The sequence below is a fragment of the Zonotrichia leucophrys genome, chromosome 4 (genome assembly GCF_028769735.1).
Source record: "Zonotrichia leucophrys gambelii isolate GWCS_2022_RI chromosome 4, RI_Zleu_2.0, whole genome shotgun sequence".
Lineage (NCBI taxonomy): Eukaryota > Metazoa > Chordata > Aves > Passeriformes > Passerellidae > Zonotrichia > Zonotrichia leucophrys.
Window position 1 is genome coordinate 47,536,691 of NC_088173.1, and position 22,901 is coordinate 47,559,591.

Genomic DNA, 22,901 nt, shown 5'->3' on the forward strand with positions numbered 1-22,901 from the left:
CATTAACATTTGATCCTCCCTCTTTAAGGAAATATTCAAATTGCTCTAGAACCACTCAGAAACAGGTATGCACTTTAAGTCTATACCTGGTTAACCTCAAAGTAGATACATAAATAGATACATATATGAATTATATGTATAGGTATTATTTTATGTATATGTATTATAATATATGAATTACAAGGGGTCTGAAGGACTGCTTTATAAACACCTCCAGGAAATACTTCATTTGGTACCTGTGTATATACTTTAATAAATAAATACTTCAATAAATGAACACTTAATTTTCTTAAGGATCAAAAAGTGAACATAATTCTTGCCTTGTTCCTAATTTCTTGAGCTAGGAGGAAACACCCAGGATAGCTTTCAGCTGTATTTTCTAATTTAGAGATGCAGGTTTGTGTTCACTTTCTCCAGACCAATGAATCTGCCATTAGACCACGCTGCCTCCCAGCAACCTGCAGAGAGCCTTCTCCCCATATCACTGAACAATTCCTCTGAATCTCCAGCAGCTGGAATGATTTAAAACATACACAGCACCTGGCAGCTCTCAGGAAACTTTTTGCACAGGAGTTATGCATAACTGACATTCAATTCTTTTTTCCCCTGTTTTAACACAGCTCCTAATGGGAACTATGAATTTCAGCTTCAGCTCTGCAAGTATATTCCCTTTCACAGGCAACACCATTATATTCTGTTACTGCCATATTACAAAAACACTTAATGTTTTGGAACATATTATTTATTTTTTTCTATGGCAATGATCTTTAAATTAGTCTGATAATTTATTTCAAATTACATTTTTTCTCAATCTGCGTGTCAGTGCTAGAAATATGTGTCTGTGAAAACCAAACGAAACATCTCTGCTGATGTATTCATTTTCCCAGTATCTTAAGCTATAGTTCTTTGCTCTCCAGAAACCCACAAAGCCAAGTGTGGCCACATATTTCCCCCACCAATTTGTATTACAACAAATTTAATGCAGAACATTTAAAACCAGTTATTTAATGCAGAACATTTAAAACCAATCATTCTACATGGTGACAGGCATTGTCATTTATTTGTTACTACTCCATAATGTGGATAGGCTCAGATTTCTCTTAAGTTCTTCCATACAGAGCTATTCATTAAAATTGTTACAGCTACATGAAAATTAAGCATTATTCTCACTTCTAAGAGATATTTCTTCTACATTAGGGACACCAGAAGGGGTAATGTTGGACAAGGGGAGGATCAGCCTCCAGAAATAACAATTGAACACCTTTCACAAGCACTAAAATCAGTTGAATAAAAGCTAAAAAGCAGAAAATAGACTAACTTGAATTGCAAATGTAATCACTGATGCCAGACACCAACCTTAAAGCTTTCAAGGTGAAATGCACCCATCCCTGCACCATGCTGAGGGCTCAGTGCAGTGCCCTGAGTAGGCATTGTGAGAATGGAAGTCATTGCCCCCAGTTGTGCGCATGATGCTCCAATTCTATTCATAAACTCAAAGAAAAGCTTCATTTCTCTCCTTCCTCCCATGTGGTGAGAAACACAGGATCCTAATAGGGGAAAAAGAGGGCCCTCCCTCCTCCCATCAGGACAATTCTCAGTCATAGAGGCAGCTTGGCTGAGCGGCATGACACGCCAGAAGTCAAAGCTCTCATATCAGGGCTGCATCTTGTCTTGTGGAAGATCTATTGTGCTCTAAAGAATAAACACATTGGCTCTTCAATCATTCAGAAACAGAGAACAAAGCTACTTCACTCCCAGCCTGTGAAGCCACTTGTTTCAAGTAATGAACTCCAACAGCCTCTTTCTTGTTTTATTTCCTTTTTTTCTCAGTTTTACTCATGATATCTGCTTAAGTGGCTCAAGCTGACTGCAGTGCAGCTAAGGATCAAACACTTAAACTTTACTTTCAAGCATCAGACACTAGACATGCTTATTAATATTCACCAGATAATTTCCTACTTTGCTGATAAAAGTTCTCTCAAAAGACATTTTTTTGGTGAAAAAAAAAAAATCCATACAGAGAAAATGAGCAAGCAAACTATAAATTATTTGGAGGCAATCATATGCAACAATGACCTTGAAAAGCAAGAGACTAAGCTCTCAACATTCAAATAGTTTAATCCTGCTCCTTCTACAGCCAGCATTTTTTAGCTATTGCTGATCTATGACATATGAAATTAGGCTGAATCAGCAATTTTTCCTCTGCAGGTAGGTGCATGTGAGTGCACCTACCAGGAAAACACAGAAGATGTAAGGTTCTGAATAAGGCTGGAGAATGCCCTCTGAAAATAAATAATATTCTTTCCCAAACAGAGGTTTGAAGACTGAAATATTCGGTAAAAAAGGTACACTCCAAAAAAAAGTGGAACTATTCAGAGGGTAATAACATGTCCAATCCAAATACCTTTCCAGCTGTACAACATTCCATCCCCTCAAAAAAACCAGAGTTACTCTCCAGACCATTGTACCAGACTTGATATGTGAAAGCAGATCTCTGGTATTACACTTAATCAAATCAGTTAATAAAAGTATTTTAAGGCACTTTTTCACATATATGTTCAGAATAAATGCTTTGGGGTTGGGAAAGGTTCTGATGAAGCATCCAACTGTAAGCAATAGAGACTTGTCTCTCTCAAAGGTAACAAAATATTCCACTTGTCAGTGACTAGAAAATAGCCAAATGTACTGAGTAACTAAGAAGTAATGTCTTTTGCTGCCCTATTTTTATTAAGTACTACACAGTAAAAAATCAGAAATGGATAATGGAGGAGTTGATGAGTCAGAAAACCACAATGATTAAATGTCATGAAAAAGAAGAACATATAAAACATCAGAATCACCCCATATCACATATATATTTGCAAATCTTGTATCTTCCTTTTGGTAAATCTTAAAGCTCTACAAAGAAAGAGAACCCTTCCCCTTTTGCCAAAGTGTGTGTTGCATAGCCACAGCAATAGTCCTTTTGCTGAAGAGATTATTTTCTAACATTATTTTTATAAATATATTTAGCAATGCAACTTTTAAAAATACATGCAAAACGACAAACAAAAAAGAAAGAAACTTGGATGTTTGGACATAATTTGCTTAATTCTATGTGTTGTGTTCTGACATTTCTGTCAAGTGTGCAGATGCCAAAATTATGTAGAACATTTAAAAGTATGTCTTGGTTGAAAACTGAAGGTGAAAAATGTGGATTTGCTCAGAAATGTAGCTGCATTTTTTATAATGGCTTTTCGTATCTGAAATAGTAAAACAGATGAGTAAGGCAGAGAGTACAAAGTAGTAATTCTAAATACCTTATTAATAATAAAAAATGGTTAAGAGAAATTGATTTTAGATATTATTGATTATGTGATGCGCTTGATATATCATGAGAAAACCATTGTACCTAACTGTGTTTTCCAGTTTATATGTGGGTTTTAGATTTGAAAAGGAGGAAAATAGACCCTCTCTAAATATGTGAATTACGAATAAAATTAGCTCAAGAGGAAAAAAGGGTTTAGAAGCTAGGAGCTAAACACAAATGCAGGAACAGGAGTGCCACAGAAAGCTGGAAGGACGGTTAAAGGGAATATCCTTGTTCTCCAAATGATCTGTCAAGTTTGGATATAGCAGAGAATCAGGAGAAAAACAACTTGGAAATAAAGAAAGAGTCGATCGTGCTGAAAGTGACTTACAGGTCACGGAGGACCCAACTTGACTGGGAAGGAGGTAAAGATTACTTAGGCCAAACTTAACCTGAGGAAATGAAACCAGTGAATAAAGAGAGTCAAGGATAAAGTCTATGAAAAGCACTTCAGAGCACAGATTGAGTTCAGGTTAAATACAAAAGGAAGAAATGTGGATGCCGGGCACACAGAGACTTTACTAGAATAAAGGAAAATGGTGTTGTTGGTAAAGGTTGGTGTTTAATTCTTCATGTGTGAAACAAGAGCAAAAAAAAGTAGACATTTACAATAAAAGAGGACAGTCAAAGAGAGCAAAATTAATGGGAACAGAAAGAACATGGAGCATGAGAGAAATATAAATTACTGAGGAAAAGCAATGACATGAAGGAAAACATACAAAAAAAAAAAACCTTCAGTATTTTCACACAAAAAAAAAAAACCCCTAGAGCTCTGAGAAGGAGGAAAGCACATAGCAGACTTTGCATGTAAAAGTATTGGCAGTCACTTTCAAAGCCTTGGCATCAAAAATAGATAAAACTGATCTATAGAAGTCTGCTATAGCAATATAAATTGCTACAAAAATGACTGCCAGCAAGGAAAATTAACAGCATCACCTGAACTGAGGAATAAATTATATAATGAAGTACTTCAGAATTCCTTTTAGGTAGAACTCTTCCATGGGAAGAGCAGTGTTACATAATCCTTACAGAAAAACACCTGGCATAATTTTCTCTACCAGTACTTGAAGACAGATGTTGTTCTATTCTGCTACACCACCAAGAATTTTACCATTGTTAACATTTTTAATGTTTACATGTCTTTATTTAAGCATCCAGTGACCTTAATTCCCTTTGTCATTTAGAAATGTCATGCTTCAATTTTGTACTTCCACTAAAACCACGTGCTGCTTCCCCTTCCTCCTCCAACTGGAGGCACAAAAAACAAAGATCATGAGCTGAGAGAAGAACAATTTGCAGCAATGAGACAAGAAAATTATTTGTAACATCAACAATACTAATGACAGGGGGTCTAAGAAAATAAATTATTATTATGGAAAAAAACCACCCTTCGCCTCTGCACCAATAATTGGGAATAATGACAGCTTCCTTCACCACATTTTCTTGACCAGAAGGAATTCCTTCCCCCTGGGGCAGAGTCCCTTGTCCCACCCCCAGAAATTTGTGTGAGGTGGTACAGAATATGTCTTAGCCTTGCAAAGTTACTGCAATACAATAACTCCAACTTAGCCAGAACCAGAACAATTGGTGACAGGCCACAGTGAACTGTAAAAATGGACAAAATCCAGGCATCTCAGCATAATTCACATTATCCTCTTCCTGACTGTTTGCTTAAATTGCACTAACTATTAATAGAATAATTTCATCAACATTCGAGACTAAGAAATAGATTCATCATGAAAATTTGTGCTGAACTTGCAATCAATTTTTTACATTCAATTTGACTTCATTTCTTCATAAAAATATTTTTAAATGTGGGGGAAATTTCTTTTGTTCAGACTGGATTTTTTTCCCTGCTAAATGTGAAGTCATTCACAAAAGATTCCCAGTGGAGTCAACAACGAGCAGTGATTAATGGTTTGTTCTAGGTCCAGAAATCAGGTTCCTCATGGATCCATCTTAGCACCTATTCTGTGTAACAGATTTATCAATAAACTGAAGAAGAGGCAAGCTGCACTCTCTGTCAGATCTCTTACTAAGAATTCAGCTGCCTCAAGGCCAGCACTGATAAGGTACAGCCATGTAACCTCCTGAAAAAGAGCTGTGAGAAAAAAACCTTAAGAAGACTCACAGAAGGAGAGAAATTAAATAAAAAAATGCTGGCATAAAGCTTAAAATGTCAGATATATATTTATCTTTCTCTAAGTAGTAAAATACTTTTTTAAAAACTTCAGAAATTAAAAGCTTGTTAAGCTGATAAAAAAGTCACAATATGAGCAGAGTTTATCACAGGATATGCCATGGTAGGAAAAATCAGGAGGAGAGAGAGAGACTAGAACAGTTATGCATTCAAATGTCTTCTGAGATATTATATAAAGTGCAAATACCATATGATAGTATGCACTGAGGAATTTGCTCTCAAGATTAACAAAAAGGTCTCCGGCAGATAAAGAACTATAGAGTACAGCACGGTTCAGTAGTGTTAAAAAGATTATCAGGATGAATTAACTCAGCAATTAGACTGTAAAAGAAAATACTCAGGTGCCTCACGTACTCACTGACCCTAGGTTCAAAGAACGTGACCAGATATCAGTCCCAAATCCTGTCATCTGTAGCTTTTCTGTCCCCAGTGACTGTCACATACTTGCAATTTGTTATAAATACCAACAAAACACCAAAGTGTTGTAGTGTGTTGTAATGTCCTGTTTTAGACTTCCAGGTCCCGGGTCCCTTCTCAGGTGTGCCAATACCGGTCTCCCTTCTCCACTTGCCCCCTTGCTGAGTGAGTCCTGTCAATCAGGTTTAACATTCCAGCAAAGGCGTTGTGTGGTTGGTCGAGTTCAAAGGATGCCCCTCAGGCCCAGAGGTCATTGGCCTGTCTAGGTGTCCCTCGTCCCTTGAGACCCCACCCCTCCCACCTGGTTGGTGGCCCACCTGGCCCCTCCCCTCCCCCTGAGCTTAAAAGGTGAAGCACGCCATGTGCTCCTGATTCTGTTGGAGGTCTTCCCAAGATTCAGACCTCTGTAACCATGGAATAAACCACTGCATATAACCCTCCAGCAGAATCCTTACTTTTTTCTCTTCACCTTCACCTGAAGCCTCTTCCTAAGGTAAATGGAGTTCCTAACAAGCCTGGACTTGTTCAGTGCCCAGCTGCAACCACCAGCAAGCTAAAGGTGTCTCTGGGGGGATACACCACAGCTGCCGCCTTTGGCCCAGCAGCGAGGGTCAGACTGGCCCAGGCACAATCTAACTGATAATATTGGGATTCATATTCCAATACCAAAGTAGCTGTTTTAGCATTTGAAAAAACCCTCATCTCTTTGGAGTCTAGATATTCTTTAGAAAAAAATCTATGTCAGAAATCAGTACATGTAATACTAACAAGAGAAACAACAATCAGTCATGCTCAGAGACATTACAGTACATAGCCAGAGTAGAAAACAATGACAAAAGCCTAATGAAACATGGGCACAAACTGCAAAATTCCATGCAAAATGTCAATCAGCATGCACTAAGCAAGCTACTTTGGTCACATCTTCAAAAGAGGAGACATCAAGTTTGATTAGAAAAAACCCATGTATCAGAGTCTGATTTACAGAAGATTTACAGAAATAAAAGAACCCTCATGAGAAAGACAGGAGTGTGACAACAGGTACTGCAGGCACTATAATAAGGTATACTTCAACTAATGTACCATCTCTCTAGGTAGTACAGAAACAAAAATTCCCATCTGCATTTTCATTCTGATGAGCACTTGAAATTGGAGCCTGATACAAATGAGTTAAATTACAGGATGGAGATTGCAAAGGAAAAAAAATTATATCTCAAGAAGATATAACTTTGGCCATATACTCAGGAATCTGTTGCTTCCTTTCAGCCATGCTTAAACCAAGAACTGTCAACATACCCCAAACAGATAGAAATTTAACAAAAATTAAATTACACAAGTGGCCAAGAGGCCATAATTTGACCAAAACCACCTTTGTTGAAGTGAAGCAAGGAGGAAACACAAACTGCAGATACAGAATTAAAAGTCATAACCAAGATGTAGTGCAATGTTCACTGGTGCGTTCAGGAACAGCCTCATCATGTGATCCTTTCTTCTCTTCTTGCAAAAATTTGCATCTCAAACCCAGTGGATTGTTGTCACTATTTTGCAGATGAAAATACCTTGCAAGCAGGTAGATCTTACTTCCACACTACTTCCCACTTCGTGAGCTCTCCATTAGCTGCATAATAAAATGGGCTTTTAAGGGGCAGAGTGTAAACTTTCAGATGCAGTAGATAATCTCAGATTTATATTTTTTTCCCTACAAATTCCCCAATGACCAGACAAAGAATTCTGCAAATTCTATAATGGTAAAGATTTGCTTACAGGTAAACCTTTCCCTGAATAACACAACCCTTATGTGATTTTTTTTTTCAGTGTAACTACAACACGTACATGTTACTGCACCAGTAACATCTATCACCTACTCTGTACTAGGTGATGAAGAGCATCAGAAATGTTCATCTATCTCTAAACATCCTAAGTCACATTTGTTCAGGTCTTAAAGACCTGTTCATCTGTATGCAAAGTTCAGGCTGATTGCCAAAATCATAAATACAGAGGCACAATTTGAAAGTATAAATATTCATACTGAAAAAAAAAATGCTAACAGATATTGTATGTTGTAGGGAACTTTGGCTAAGTACGCCAGATTTGGCTCCTTTCTGATCTCAAGGAACAGTGAAGCTTCCCTGTGTGTAAGGAGGAATATTAACATGCTCTACAATCCTCAAATCTCTAAGTTTAGAAGAAAAAATTTAAGCATCACATCACACAGAATATGCCAATCTGCAGAATCACTGAAACCCCTAGGCTATAATAACCTTCCCTTGTTATATATTGAAGAAAACATTTTTACTCTAATCAAAAATTTTAAAAGGACATATACCTTGTTTGTATATTGCATACTACAAGGTTTACCTCACAAGTGTTTATCAAACAACATGTCATACATTTCTGGAACAATTCTTCATGCTCATGAAATTATTCCTCATTTTCAGTCTTTGAAGGGAACCCTAAGGGAATATTCATACACATACTCTAATGCTGATTATTTTATCAGCCATCGGAGCAAAAAATGGTTTATCACAAAGATCCTAATTAATACAAAAACAAAAAGCCCTTCACTTTTATGTCTGATGTTGAAAGGAACTCAGCTACAAAATAATTAATGAGAAATGTAACTTCTGTAATACACATTGTGAATACATGCTCCCTGATGCTTAGTTAAAAAAAGTGCTCCATTAGGATTACAAAGAAAATATGTATTTTGCTTTTCTTTACTGCTGCTGAAGCATTGCATTCATATCCTACATGCTGCTTTCATGGGCCATACTCAGCTGCACAGCATTTTTATGACACACAAAACCTATGGAGTAAGTGATATTGCAAGTCAAATATAAGCAGAGTTAAATAAAAAAAAAACTGTTGTAACATTCACATTTTAATTTTGGAGACATTTATTAGCATCACGCTATTTGTCTATATGACAACAATTATCTCAAAGTCTTAAAAGCATATATAAAGAAACACCTTCAAGTTCCATAGAAGTCACTGTAATTTCTATTTTATTGCTGTTCAGATTTTTTAGGTGACTGCTTAAATTGCCCTCACTTAGGATTTTTCTGGAGTCTGACTTGTCCTGAGCACATCAGCCCAAGGACAGTAAACTGCTGTGAATTGAAAATTAGATGCATATCAACAGAGTTCAGCCAAACCACAGACTCACAAGTTTGTCAAGGGAATGCTGTGTCACACTGCCTGGTTTGTGGGGGAGGAATTCGCCATGCGTGTAACAAAGTGATAATTTGAATAGTCCTTGGCAATGTCTTGGGAAAAGAGAAGGCTGGAAAAGCACTCCACCTTTCCTGCTGGAAATCAATATGTGCATAAGTCTTTGCCTTGTGGACACAAAGTGGCAGTAACCAACTTTTGAAAACTTCACAGAGGTTTTAGAACAACATTTCTGCTGTTGATCATCCTGAGGTGCCAGCCAGGATAAGATTCTTTGTGCCAGAGTCTGCACATCCCAGCTCCTCAGAGCTCACAGCCTGAGAGTTTGCCTCGCCCAACTGACCCTTCTGTCTTTGCTTTAGACTGCAAAAAAATGAATGGCCCCTGCCACAAGGTGCTTCCACTGGTAGAAATCTGAAAGGTGTGGTATCTTCTGGGGTCCCCCATCGTGGGGAGGAAAGATCAATCTGACTCCATGCTCTTACAACGCTAATTTATTATTTTATGATATTATATTAAAGAATGCTATACTAAAACTATACTAAAGAATGGAGAAAGGATACAGATAGAAGGCTTAATAAGATACTAATGAAAAACTCATGACTCTCCAGAGCCTTGACAAAGCTGATGGTGATTGGTCATTAAGTCAAAACAATTCACATGAAACCAATGAAACAATGACCAGTTGGTAAACAATGTCCAAACCACATTCCAAAGCAGCAAAACACAGGAGAAGCAAATCAGATAATATTGTTTTCATTTTTCTCTCAGGCTTCTCAGCTTCCCAGGAGAAGAAATCCTGGTGAAGGGATTTTTCAGAAATTATGATGGTGACAGAAAGGTGTGCCTGCATGGCCCAGGGGTAACAGCAGCAGGTGTTTTGTAGAGAGAGCTCTGAGAAGTAACCCACGTCAGAAATACTCACCTCTACACATCCAAGCTGGAGGAAGCCAGGTGGGAGTCTCTGAACCAGCATGCCTTCTGATGACTTACAAATATGCCAGACAAATTCCTGACAATGCTGCGGAGAATATGGATGCTGTCAGAGCATTTATATCTCAAATTTCTCACAGCTATTTCCATATGAATCAATTTTCTAACTCTGGGCAACAGCAGTGCATAATGTCGTGAATATAAATATACAACATTTGCTTGATAAACAGCTAGGAATAATAAAGAAGTTTCTTATGTTCACACAAATATATAGCCCAGTACACCCATTAGTTCAAGACATCAGATGACCTTTATGTTATGCTGTAAAGGTCAAGGAAGGATAAAAAGGGAAAAAAGATGAAGAAAAATAGCTGCAAGCAAACAACAAACAGATTTTGTAGAACTTACTGCCTAGGACTCTACTGGTCAGAATGGAAAAATTCATTGATTAGCCCCCGACAAACAGGTACCACCCTAAAGTTGCCATCCAAGATATTTTTTTCTTCCTAATAATTACTTTTTCTTTTTTGTAATTTCATTTTCATTCCACTTCCCACCATGTCACCCTGCACATAATCACATGCGTGAGCCAGCCTCTCTGAATCTGTGTTTGTTTCTACAGAAGGAGTTTGTGGAGGGCTGATGAGAAACTTATTAAAGCCCTTGATTTCACCTTTCTTCCTTAAAGTTATTAAAAGACACGTCCTCTACTTGTTGTGTTTTTTACAAAAAAATAGATTTTTCAAGCTCAAAATCTCATTTTCACATATATACAAGTAAACCAAAATGAAGTAGGCTTTATCTTTCTCATATATATATAGGTAATAACATTGACTTTAGTGTTATTGATCAATGATATACAAAAAAATCAATCATCACTAGCTGGAGTGGAGAATCAATATAAAATTATTATTATTATTTAATCAAGACAATTTGGATTTTTAGTAAAGTTACAGTGCTTTAATCAGAGCAGAATAGTATTCCAGATCACAGTGAATTGAATAATTTGTATTGCTGCTACACACTTTACTCTGTGGAACTTTTACTGAATTATTATTTTAAACCATAGTAAGTGCTTACAATAATCAGAGGAAAAAACCAAGACATCATAATAATCTATTATGTTGTACTAGAAAATAAATGCCAAATGAAAGTCTGTTTAGCAAAGTACACAGAACAACAAAACATTATCATTATTTTGCATTTACAGTCTTGTAGTCAAAGTGCTGCTTCCTTAGAATACTTTTCAAGTTTCAGGTTGAGATAAAAGCCTCAATTGTTATGAAACCATCAAAGCACTTTCTTCTCTACTTTTTTAAAACTTTCTGCGTGTCTCATGTTACAGAATGAATTTTGCAGCCATCAGAAGATTGCTCATCTGCTGAATAAAAAAGTAACTTCCAATGAGTTTCCCATATCAAAGAACAAATTACCTCTGAGTGGTTAGTCTTGACTGGCTGATTGGTTGAGAAGAATATGCTATTAGTCTGCAACAGAAATATTAAAATAAATGAGTTCAACCACAAAGCTACTTTAAATTGTAGAAGAACAGCATTTCAATGCTTTGTTGGGAGTATTTAACCATCAGGAGCTCTAGTCACGGACATTTCTTGAAAAAAAAAAAAAAGAGCCTTTGCCTCAGAGACTTCAAACATGAGTTCAGGCAGAGGCATTATAAACTAAGAGACTATAAAGGAATGAAATATTATGGCCTTTATAGTTCATCCTGAGCTGCAACCTTATGAAAAAGGATAGGCAAAATTATCTGGGGTGCTCCAAAGGTGGCTGGATATTCTAGGAATGAACATCTGTAGATGTTTCCATTCTAGACACTTGAGACACTTGATTTTTATTATGGTAGACTTGCCATTCAGTTTTAATGAATGTGTGTCTGAAGCTTGATTTATCATCAAAGCTTCACATCCATCAAACTTATCCTTGGGTCTGTTTCAGAGCAAATTATTGTCCAAAAGAAAAGGAGAAAGGATGAGTTAAGGGGGGATGGATAGGCACTGGTCACCCAACTGCTTTCAATGCATATTCAGTCAGACACACATTATGTAAGCAGAGGACTGCATAAGTGTCTGAGCACAAACATCTTCACTCCCATAAAAATAAAGGTGCTCAATCAGGAACCTTAGTTTTGCAAAATTACTGCTTTCCTTTGATTAGCCAGAACTGCATTGCTGGCATATTTAACATGATTCTTCATTCAGATAAATTACCATTAATTTGAAAGCATAAGAGATTTAAATTCCACGAAGGAGGCTATAGGTCAAAATTAAATATGCATTGGCCTATTTCTGCTGATTTCTTTATACTCAAATTGCTTAAGCACCTACAAGAAATCATGGAGAAAGGAGAAATAAAATAAGTGAAATATAAAGAAGCACACTGATATAAAGAAATTGAGTCCATTTCAATTTCTTTTTGATGGTCATTAGTTAAAGACATCTCTATTCTTGTAAGGGACTAAATGATACTGACATATTAATTAAATAGGCATGATGCCAGAATGGCAAAGTAGTTTACACAAATATGATGCCAACATTGATTTTTCTTTTGCATTAATATTGTAATTTCTAAATGTAAGTTCATGCAATTACGTCTTTCTAATGTTAAACAGATTTCAGTGATATTACAATCCAGGGTGTATCACTCATGCTTTCCTGCTAGCAAGTCAAGAAACTTTGACTAAATATTGCAAAGGTTCCAGTTATGAAGTAAAGCGTGGCAGGCAGGCTGAAATGCAATGTATGGATCAGAGGACTTAGTATAGTACAGGAATTCAGGTAGATGAATTGTGCAGCTTGATTTGTTACTCTATTCTGTGTATATTCATGCAAACCCATCTTTTGGAGCTGTAAATAAATAGCTGGCTAAGTGAAACTAAATTGGAAACTATCGGTGTGACAAGGCCTTGATCCAAGGTGCCCTGAAACAGAGGTTCAACAAAGGAATAAAAAGATTCTTCCCAAAACACTGTAACCAAAAAAAAAACCCCAAAAACCAGCACCAAGGACACATCTCAAGAGACTTTTCTAAATTGGAGTGGGTCAGTGAAAATAATATTTCAGCTGCCGCTGTTGTGGATATTCAAATTAAATAATTCCCAATTGCCTCAATGGGAAAATAAAATAAAAAGGAAAAAGCAGAGTTGAAGTTCAGGTTCTTGCAATAATTTCTTCATTTTTTGAAAAGTCACACATTTATTACAAAATATATGTTTAGTTTCATCTTTTGTTAATGGGATTTTCTGTGAAAGCTAGTGGAGCTGGAAAATAGAAGCAATTTCCATAAATTTACTTCTGCTTCTTTTGAAAATAAACAAAGCAGTATTTTTTCTTATTATTGCATATAATTTTCAATTTTGGCTATCTAATTTGATTCATAAAGTTACACATGTCCTTTTTTCTCCATTCTGTTATAAAATGGAAAATTTATTGTTTTGCTATATAGCCTCTCTCAAAAGCTCTTACTGTTGTGGTTGATCAATGTGCATCGAGGCTAATCTGTGCAAGTGGAATTTCCCTGCCTTGTTCTCCTATCCTTTTTCTCTCCTTCTGTCACAGCTCACTGAAAACTTAATTTTGAAAAGGTGAATTGTGGGAGAGCACAGCCCTGTCCACTCACCATCCCAAGATTTTCAAGTACTGTTGCCGATATATTTCATGAAAAATCCTTTTGCCAGGATCTTTTCTCCTGAGAAGCTGAGAGGCCTCAGAAAAGAAATGTAAATAATAATTATCTGATAGCTGTGGAATGTGGTCTGGAGATGGTTTACCCACCAGCTGCATCTTTGATTGGTCTCAGGTGGATTGATTTTACTTGATGACCAATCACAGGTCCAGCTGTGCCAAGGCTGTGAGCAGTCACAAGATTTTATTATCATTCTTTGCCAGCCTTCTGATGCCTCCTTTCTCTTTCTTTAGTATAGTTTTAATATATCATTTTCTTTCAATATAACACCATAAAATAATAAATCTGCCTTCTGAAACATGGAGTCAAGATTCTCATCTCTTCCCTCATCCTGGGGACCCTCAAACACCACCACAAAGCACTGTGCAGAGACAGAGCAGGGAACTTGCCCTTCTCTTCTTTGTAAGAACAAGGTTCTTGCTTCAAAGGGCATCTGGGATACCAAACAGCAAAAATCTATTGAGTCTTCATCAGTAAAGAACTGCTGGAAGGCTTAAAAGGCTAAGGAAGTGTTGGAATCTGAAGTGCAAGGAAAGAAAGCTTACACTGCAGCATGTGTCCATAAGATGAAATATTTAAAGATTAGGTCAAAAGCATAAAAATCCTTGTAAGCAGTGTTTTATTAGTCAATAACTCCTTAGAAAGTCTCATAACTAAGGGTCTTCTAACCTTCTGAGCCATGCAGTAAAGATGTGAGCCAAACTAACCCTTCCTGCCTATACAAAAGATAAAAAAATAAACTCCATCATGTAAAAAGTCAACGGTCCCACCTCAAATTCCTTCCAAAATTCCCCACAAGTAAATTATGACAATGAGGGACCAAAGGAGCTGGCATAGCTGTGATGATGCACAGTCCTCATGCATGTTTACCACTCCTGCTGTTCATTTTTATGTCCTTTACACACACATCAAGTGAGCACATCTGCTCAGACACCTCCAGCTAGCAGCACTTGACAGATCTCTAAAATCCATTCTCCCTTCTGCAAAATAAAGCCCTGAAAGCAAACCATCTGAAAAAAACCCAACTGGCACTACAGAAAGGGAAAACACTAGACATGGTGCTTGGTGTGTTAAAACACAATTACTATGGAAATGGGTGTTTTATCATCCCAGTAATTCCATTTCCTTTTTTTTTTTTTTTTTATGAAACTGTGACATAATAAGCTTGAAAATCAGAACAGCCATGATTTGTATTTACAAACAATGGGTAAGGAACAGACATTAAAGAAACTGGCTTTTCAACCTTGGATTTCATTAAAATGGAATTTAATCATAATAATTTAATGATAAATTTTAAAATGGCAAAACTAAACTGAATGAAAAGTACCCAAAGCACTGTAACTTTTCATTACTACATATTGCCATCACAGGGGATGAAGAGTTCTGGTTTAATCTTTCTCTGAATGAATTTGGTAATTTAACAACACAAAAAAGTAAGTAAAAGGTCTGTCTTTACATTAGCCTAAAATAATTTTAGTTATCATATTAAAGAAATTGGTCATATATGTCTCAGACTCATAAAGGTACTATGATGTGCAAATTTATGTACATAACAGAAGTCTATACACACACGCATTCAGAATTATGCACATGTTCAAATATTTTGTTCCATAAATATTAATTGCTTTCTAGAACCCTGTGCTGAACTCAAGTTATTCATATTTGTAATACTCAATGCATTAAGTACATTCACCCTTCACAGTCAATGTCTATCAGCAACTTTTCTAGAAGGAAGTCCCTTGAGAATATTTAGGTAGATCTTACATGAACATTACAAAACATAAAATATTTAAGAGGAAATCCTTACAAAAAGATAATTAGAGATTAGATGCCATTTATACAAAGGCCCATGTTATTTATTTGAAAGATAGATATTCAATGTGATTCACCTAATTGAGTCTATAAGGCTATTTAAGCATCTTAAATTAGAAATTAAATTAATGCCATATTCTATAATAAAAAGACTTAATTAAATCATTAGAGTTAACTCTTCTGAACTGATTTACAGCCCTGAAGAAGAAAGAGTTTGACAACTGAAAAATATGCTCTGGGGGCAGCAAAATAGGGAGAATATATATATATACACACATATATTAGTTGATTAAGCTCAGTACAGGGATGTAAATATTTATGACTGGTCTGGGAATGACACCATCATTGATAATTGCCAAACACCTATGAAATGACAAAAATTTGCTCATTAAAACAAATGCTTAATAAACAATCTTGAAAATGCAAATGATGCTTCCCAAATGACATTTTCCTTCTTTCCATTCACTTTCATCCCCCTTGGGTTTTAATACAGGTAACCATGTCACAGTAGGTGTTAAACCCCCCCAGTTTTTGCATATCTACTTTCTCATAGTTCAAATTTCCTTCATAATTTTTCCTCTATGGAATAGAAGAAATTATACAAAAAAAAAAAAAGTGAAGAAGCCATCATCGTAGTAAGTAAGGAAATTTCTATTAATATTATTTAACAACAGAAATGAATTTTAAACTTTCCTTGGTGGCGTTCAGGTAGTCTGAATATTTTTATTATTATAAATAAATGCACATAAGATTTTTGACTAATATTTGTCTAAAATGATGATTTTCTTTTCATACCAGATAAACCAGCTCCTTGTACATAACATTCACCCAGTGTGGGAATATTAACAAACTAGAAGATATAAATTTACATAAATAAAAACTTCTTTAGCAACCTGAATCATCAGCAAGAGGACCACCTTGGTGGTTAGTAGATTTGTCTGTAATATTGATAAGCTGTTGCAATCAGCCCTGTTAATTCCTAATGGGGGAAGGAAAATGGAAAAAAAAAACAAAAAACTTGTGTAAGAAATATTCAGCTAACATTGATTTACTCAGTAGATGGCTGATGTCAAAATACTCACATATTCAGCTTCTGAGAATTAAATAGTTTATGTGATGATTTCACTCTGAGAGTGCTCATCAACTCCTGATGACATTCACAAATTATAACAATATTATCCTCCCTATTATACCATTCTGTCTTTTTATCAAAATAGCCCTACCTGGGCACAATTTTTCTTTCTGACAGAGGGTGGCAAGTTGCCAGGATTCCTCTTACACAAAGTAGAAAATGCACTGTCTTTTAATCACAACACAACTGAGAAAGAGCCCAAATTATCCGAAAGAAGAGATAACACACTGCAGCAAACCAAACACCTGCAAACAACCTGAAGACAAGATGTTACACATCTGTTTTAAGCATAAAAAGTGTCCCACTAACTACGCCCTGGCTGCCCTCTTCTCTCTTACTTGTGCCTTCATTCTTTCACCCCATCCAAATTACTCTCTCACATTCCCTTGAAATATTTTCCCCTATACTCTCTAAAACATATGCTGGTGTTATTTCAAGCTAATACTTTAAGATGAAAGTTAAGCCAGGCAGCAAAACTAGATGTCCAATGGACAGAAACATCATCTGTCTGCAAATCAGTGAAGAAAAGATCTTTACAGAGAAGTCTCACTAAGCCCTGCTTCCAAACAGCAACACAAAAGCAATCCTAGGAGTGTTGAGTTTGTGAGGGGTCCCCAGGATGAGGCGGGAGATGAGAACCTCGCTCCATGTTCTCATATTATTTTATGATATTCTATTATATTAAAGAATGCTATACTAAAGCGAAAGGATACACAACAGAAGGCTTAGCAAGAATGATAATGAAAAACTTGTGACTCGTCAGAGCCTCAACACAGCTGATGGTGATTGGCCAATAAGTTAAAACAATTCACATGAAACCAATCAATGAGTAGTTGGTAAACAATCTCCAGACCAGATTCCAAAGCAGCAAACAAAGGAGAAGCAATCAGATAATTATAGTTTTCATTTCTCTTTGAGCCTTCTCAGCTTCCCAGGAGAAGAAATCCTGGTGAAGGGATTTTTTTTTAGAAAATATGACAGTGACACTAGGAGCTTTAATGAAGGCTGGTATCCTATAGATTTGTGACCTGTGTTTGATTGACCTTGATGTGTACTGTAGATTTAAACTCCACATAAACCTCTCCCGAGCCTAGGACATTTATCACATTTTTGCTGGATAACCAAGTAAGGCAGCATCTCTCTCATCTGGGCACGCAATCCATCTGCTTGTTTCAATGTGATTTTGCTTTGACACTTTAACAGGCTGTCAAATATGCTCAAAACAAGTTCCTATGACCAAAATGCATGTGAAAATTATTAGATACAGAAATAACATGTGACTGTGAAAATTCTGCTTCTCTGGCAAAACAAAAATTGTTTCTACAACTAAAATGGTGTTTCCTCAGCAGACAAGGCCATCTTGAGCTCTTTGTGACACTCGCTACACATTTACTCCGTGAAATATTCCTCATCTTATTTATCCTAAAAAATTCATATAATCAATCTCTTAGGCTTGATCTCTCCACATCCCCCCACGCCTATTTTATGTTTAACTATACCATAGCTTAAATATATTAAAAATATAGAATCACTAAGGTCAGAAAAGTCCCCCAAGGTCATCAAGTCAAATCCTAATGCCAAATAAGAATTCTTCCATGATTGCTGCTGTCCTTATCATTTTCATGAGTGTTGGAAATATTTTCTAAAATTTAGTTTCAATATATAAGTGGTTTCAGTATGACCTTAAAGTACATAGCAAAAAAGAAATAAGGGGAAACAATTTTGCGCTTACAATTTTTTTAATATCTAAGAAAATCTTGGGCACTATATTCAAGTAGGTCTTGAAAGCCTTTGAGAAGTCTTAGATCAGGTACAATGTTGAACAGGATCTACAAAGAAATAAAAGGTAAATAGCTGCTACCCTTGTGTACAATCTGTGTAATTTTAATCCCAGTTTGATAAAGTCTGATTGGCAACTTTTTGCTCATTTTCACCAAGCACCAACTGTTGCTTAGAAAAATGAGATGAAATAAAAATGCTAACCACATAGCAAGGTTTTGAAACAGAAAATCAGCAAGTCTCTGTTTGTCTGAAAATAGTCAGAGCACATTTCAAACTAACTACTGGAACAGGAAAACATCCAGAATTGTCAATGAATGGGGAAAACTTGTCACAGGTTCTAAGAGGGAACCATAGGGAATGCTCTCTCAGTAACAGGAGTAGCAAGTAAACACTGTTGAAGCTATTTGAAGATACCTACCCTAGTCTTTAACATAAATGCTGAAAAATAAAAAAAAAAAAATCCCAGAGAATCTATTATCCTTCATTCAAGAAGAAAAATGAAAATGATAGAGGAGACAAATTCACATGTTGATTTTTTGTGAAAGCTGGAAAAAACTATCCTCATGATGCATTTCCAGCTATTGAGTTTTTTTGTCCCCTCACAGTTGTACAGAATATTGTTTTCTGTCTTAAACTTTTTTCTTTTGTTTTCATATCAAAATCACTGTATCTCAGGAAGCACAGGATTCTAAATCCAGTTCTCCATGGGGGCCTAAATACTCAGTTCAGGAAAAAGTTACCTATCCAGTGACAGCTACAAAAAGTACAGAATATCCCATTGCTCCCTTTACAGAGTCAGTGTAACATATGGTTATCATGGGGCTTTTCTCATCAGCTCAGACTGAGACAGAAAGTTCCAGCAAGACTCAAATTTGCATGTAAAATATCAGAGCAGAGTGTCTACAGATCTGTAAGCCAAAAGAAAAAAGTATGCACAACTTTAGGAAATTAAAACTTGGAGTTACAGACAGCTTTAGCTGATCTTAAGTCCCATACAGCTACTAACTAATTCTCAGTGAGGCACACAGGGAATTAAACATGCAACTCTCATCATTATCAAAGATTGCAGCTACTCAGAGTCTTTATGTGCTGGAAACCTACCCTGTAGTGTTTCTAATGACATCCATTTTTGTACAGCAGGTGAAATGCTGATTACTTAATTTATTTCTTAGTCATTTGAAAAACTCCCACTGTATTTATTTAACATACCCTGCTTTTCTTCATCTGTAGATGAAGGCCACTGAAAAAAAAATCTCAGGGATACAGCAGGACTATGGCACAACAAATGAGCATTTCACAGTATGAATGCATTACAGGACATCAGGGTGCAACATAAAAATCTTCTCAACAGTCCATTTACACACTGTGAACTAAATTCAGTCACTGTATTTGTATATGAAAGTTCTACCTACCCCTGCAGGTCTAATACATGCATGTTGAACAGCACACTTCAACCTTTGATTGCTTCAGCATCTAGTTTGTAATTTCAACGACACAAAAAATACACCATTGAAATATTTTAGAAGCATTACATGAAGGAGGGGGCAGAGAAATAATTCAGTATATCAAGTTTTAATAAGTGGCTTTCCTAAACAAGGGCCAAATCCTGCACATTCTCTGCTCCCGACAGAGAAAGCAACATCAGTTTGTTACTAGAGAAAAATAAAATTGAAGTTATGCATTATTTCATGCATTCCTGCTTTTTGCCAACTCTTGAGAGCTGCTTTCCTATTTTCTTACTAATGTTCAGAGATAAACAGCATTTTTCAAGAATACACACTGACCACAATTTCCACAAATAATGAATAAGTTGACCTACAGAGAGAAAGGAAAATAATGTTGGAGGCTGGATGTTGTGTCTCTTTCAATGCTGACTTACACTAAAGAGAAAAGAATTCCTTATGCAGGGAATGCAGTTCTTACTTCATTCTGCTTTATGAATACAGAAATGCAGTGTCCAAGAAAAAAAATATGCAAATTTAAACTCAAATTTCCACAGTACTCATCAGTATATTACCTTAAGTCTCTCTCAGATAAGTCTTTCAGGGAATTTATGTAGTCTCTGGTTCTCCTTGCATTTCCTTGATTATATACAGCTAAACTAAATGACTTCTAGCTCTGGACAGCCTTTTCAAAGACAAATCTCTTTCTACAGAAAATGTTGGGGTTTTTTTCTTAAGTATTTACAGCACAGTTCCTAACCAAAAATCTCACAGCTGACTTGAAACAAATGGTTTTACAATAGATGCTGTGTCAGAACTCAGATACAGCAGAGTTCCTCCCTTCCTAGAGAATTTCATCAGCTTTTTCCACCTCCACCATCTCCACACCTCTGTTTATTTTATAATTAAATGGGAAAGATCTGCTTACCTATTGAACAGCTATTTTGTAGCCTGGCATGCAGCATAGCAGAGGTTGCTTAGCAGATTTCTCTCCTTCCTGTTCTCTGATGGCTAAAAAATAACTTTACCAGCTTTGCTAAGTGGTGTAGGAATCCTGTAAAAAAGGATGTGATCAAATGAATACCTTTCAGGGACCATTTGCCACCAAATTTATTTTATAATTCATCTACTCTCTTACACCAGGACTTATACCATCCTGTAAGGTACAGCTGTACTTCCAATGCACTGCTTAAATGTTAATGGAATGAAATTGCTCCCATCCATATTTTAACAGCCTTAAGTACATCAGCTCTCTCACTTCTGTAAAAAAACTCAAGAGAAGTCTACTAGAGAAATTCAATGAAGTTAGCTCTGAAAAAATTATATAGGGTTGGCTCAACTTTTAGGGTTGGAGGTGAGGTTTGTGGGTTTTTTGCTGTTTTTTTTTTTTTTTTTTAATGTGGATTTCAATACATTGTCATGTTAAATACATTTCTTACTTTAGTTCCTAACAGTTACAGTACATTTTGAAAACTTATATTTTTGACACCTGCTTGTGCTGTGGGCTACAAGTTTTTCTCACCCTCTAAAACCACTATTATATAAGAAATATCTATTTTTTTAGCTTCCAGTTGATTTAACTAGATTACATCATACAAATAACCGTGTAATGTGTGTGACATTTTGACATAAATTGTTCATGTTGGGCTTCCAGAGAGAAAAGAATTGAGAGACTTAGGGATGTTGAAGACCACATATGCTTATAAATAAATATGCAATATTTATCTGAAGCAGCTAAACTCAATCAAAACCTGAGCAAAGCCCTCAGTAGCATCAAGCCTCTCAATACCATCAAGCACAGACAAGTGTGATCTCAGCAGTAAACTATGGGAATAAGAAATAATTTGACAGAAGATTTACTGATTAAAACAAATCCAAACCAAACTTGCAGTAATTCTAAAGCTTCTTAGTTTTGTCATCTTCAAAAGGAAACTAAACTGTGCTCTCCAAAAACCCCAAACAAACAAGTTTACAGTCCAGAAGAGGACAGCAAAGCAGGTGAAAGGGCTGGAAGGAATTCCCTATTAGGAACAGAACAGTAGGTTTCCCTAGGCTGGAGAAAAAAAAATCTGACAGGAGACCTCATTCCTTCCTGCTGCTTCCTGAGAAGGGAACACAGAGAGGGAAATACTGAGTCATTGCAGGTTGAATTGATGCTAATAAAGCCCAGGGCAAGGAAGCAAAAAGGACCTTTGCACAATATCCACAGATGTTGAATTCAGCGTTATGGTGAGATGTCCAGGGTCCCAGACCCCCTCATGGGGAGTCTCCAGGTTTCTCCCTCCCGAGGGGCCAGGGGTCAGCCTGGTCTTGCGGCATTACAAAGATGAGGCTCATTAAAGAAATATGGAGGAAGTGGCTGAGGGACATAGGAACAAGGGAAGGAGCTGTTGCCATATTGCAAAGCTCCATACCTTCTTGGTGATTTCTCATGGGCAGTTCCTCACAACACTGACTCCTTCTTCTTCACAGCACAAGCAACAAACTCCAACTCTCTTCACCACCAGCTAACCCACTCTTTTCTAGCACTCATCTCCTTATTGGATGCAGCTGTGGCCTATTAAGGGCAGGGCTGTTCCTAATCTTTGGTAATTACTTACAGCTGCAACTCCTCAGGTGTGAGACTACCTTCTGAACTATTCTCTTACATTCTATCCCTCCACAAGGTGCCAATAGGGTCTTAACAGCTTTTTCAGGGAAGATTGTTGTTTCTTCCCCAACCTAGGGGATGTCTTCCAGGGTCTCCACACTGTGTTCTTCTCTCTGGTACCCACTGACAGGAAACAAGAGTTCTAAGCTGTGCCAGGGGAAAGTTAGACTGGACATTAGGAAGCATTCCTTCGATGCCTTCTGAAGGCTGACCTAGAACAGAGGCTAGACAGAGTTAAAGAATACAGTAGGGATTTATTAAAAGGCCTCAATGGATCCACCTTGGGCAGCTCAAGAGCCCAGCCAGGGCTATACCCC

At 36.7% G+C, this 22,901-nt stretch overlaps 1 long non-coding RNA gene across 1 annotated transcript in view; it reads right to left on the reverse strand.

Moving 5' to 3' along the window:
- LOC135447440 (uncharacterized) overlaps positions 1-22,431 on the reverse strand; it is a 44,972-nt gene extending 22,541 nt beyond the window's left edge. The window contains exons 1-4 of the long non-coding RNA XR_010440121.1: positions 22,349-22,431; positions 20,863-20,988; positions 11,501-11,554; positions 10,060-10,155 (exon numbers count right to left, since the gene is read on the reverse strand). This is a non-coding gene — a long non-coding RNA (uncharacterized LOC135447440). The remainder of the gene's footprint in view (positions 1-10,059; positions 10,156-11,500; positions 11,555-20,862; positions 20,989-22,348) is intronic.
- Positions 22,432-22,901: the final 470 nt, after the last annotated feature.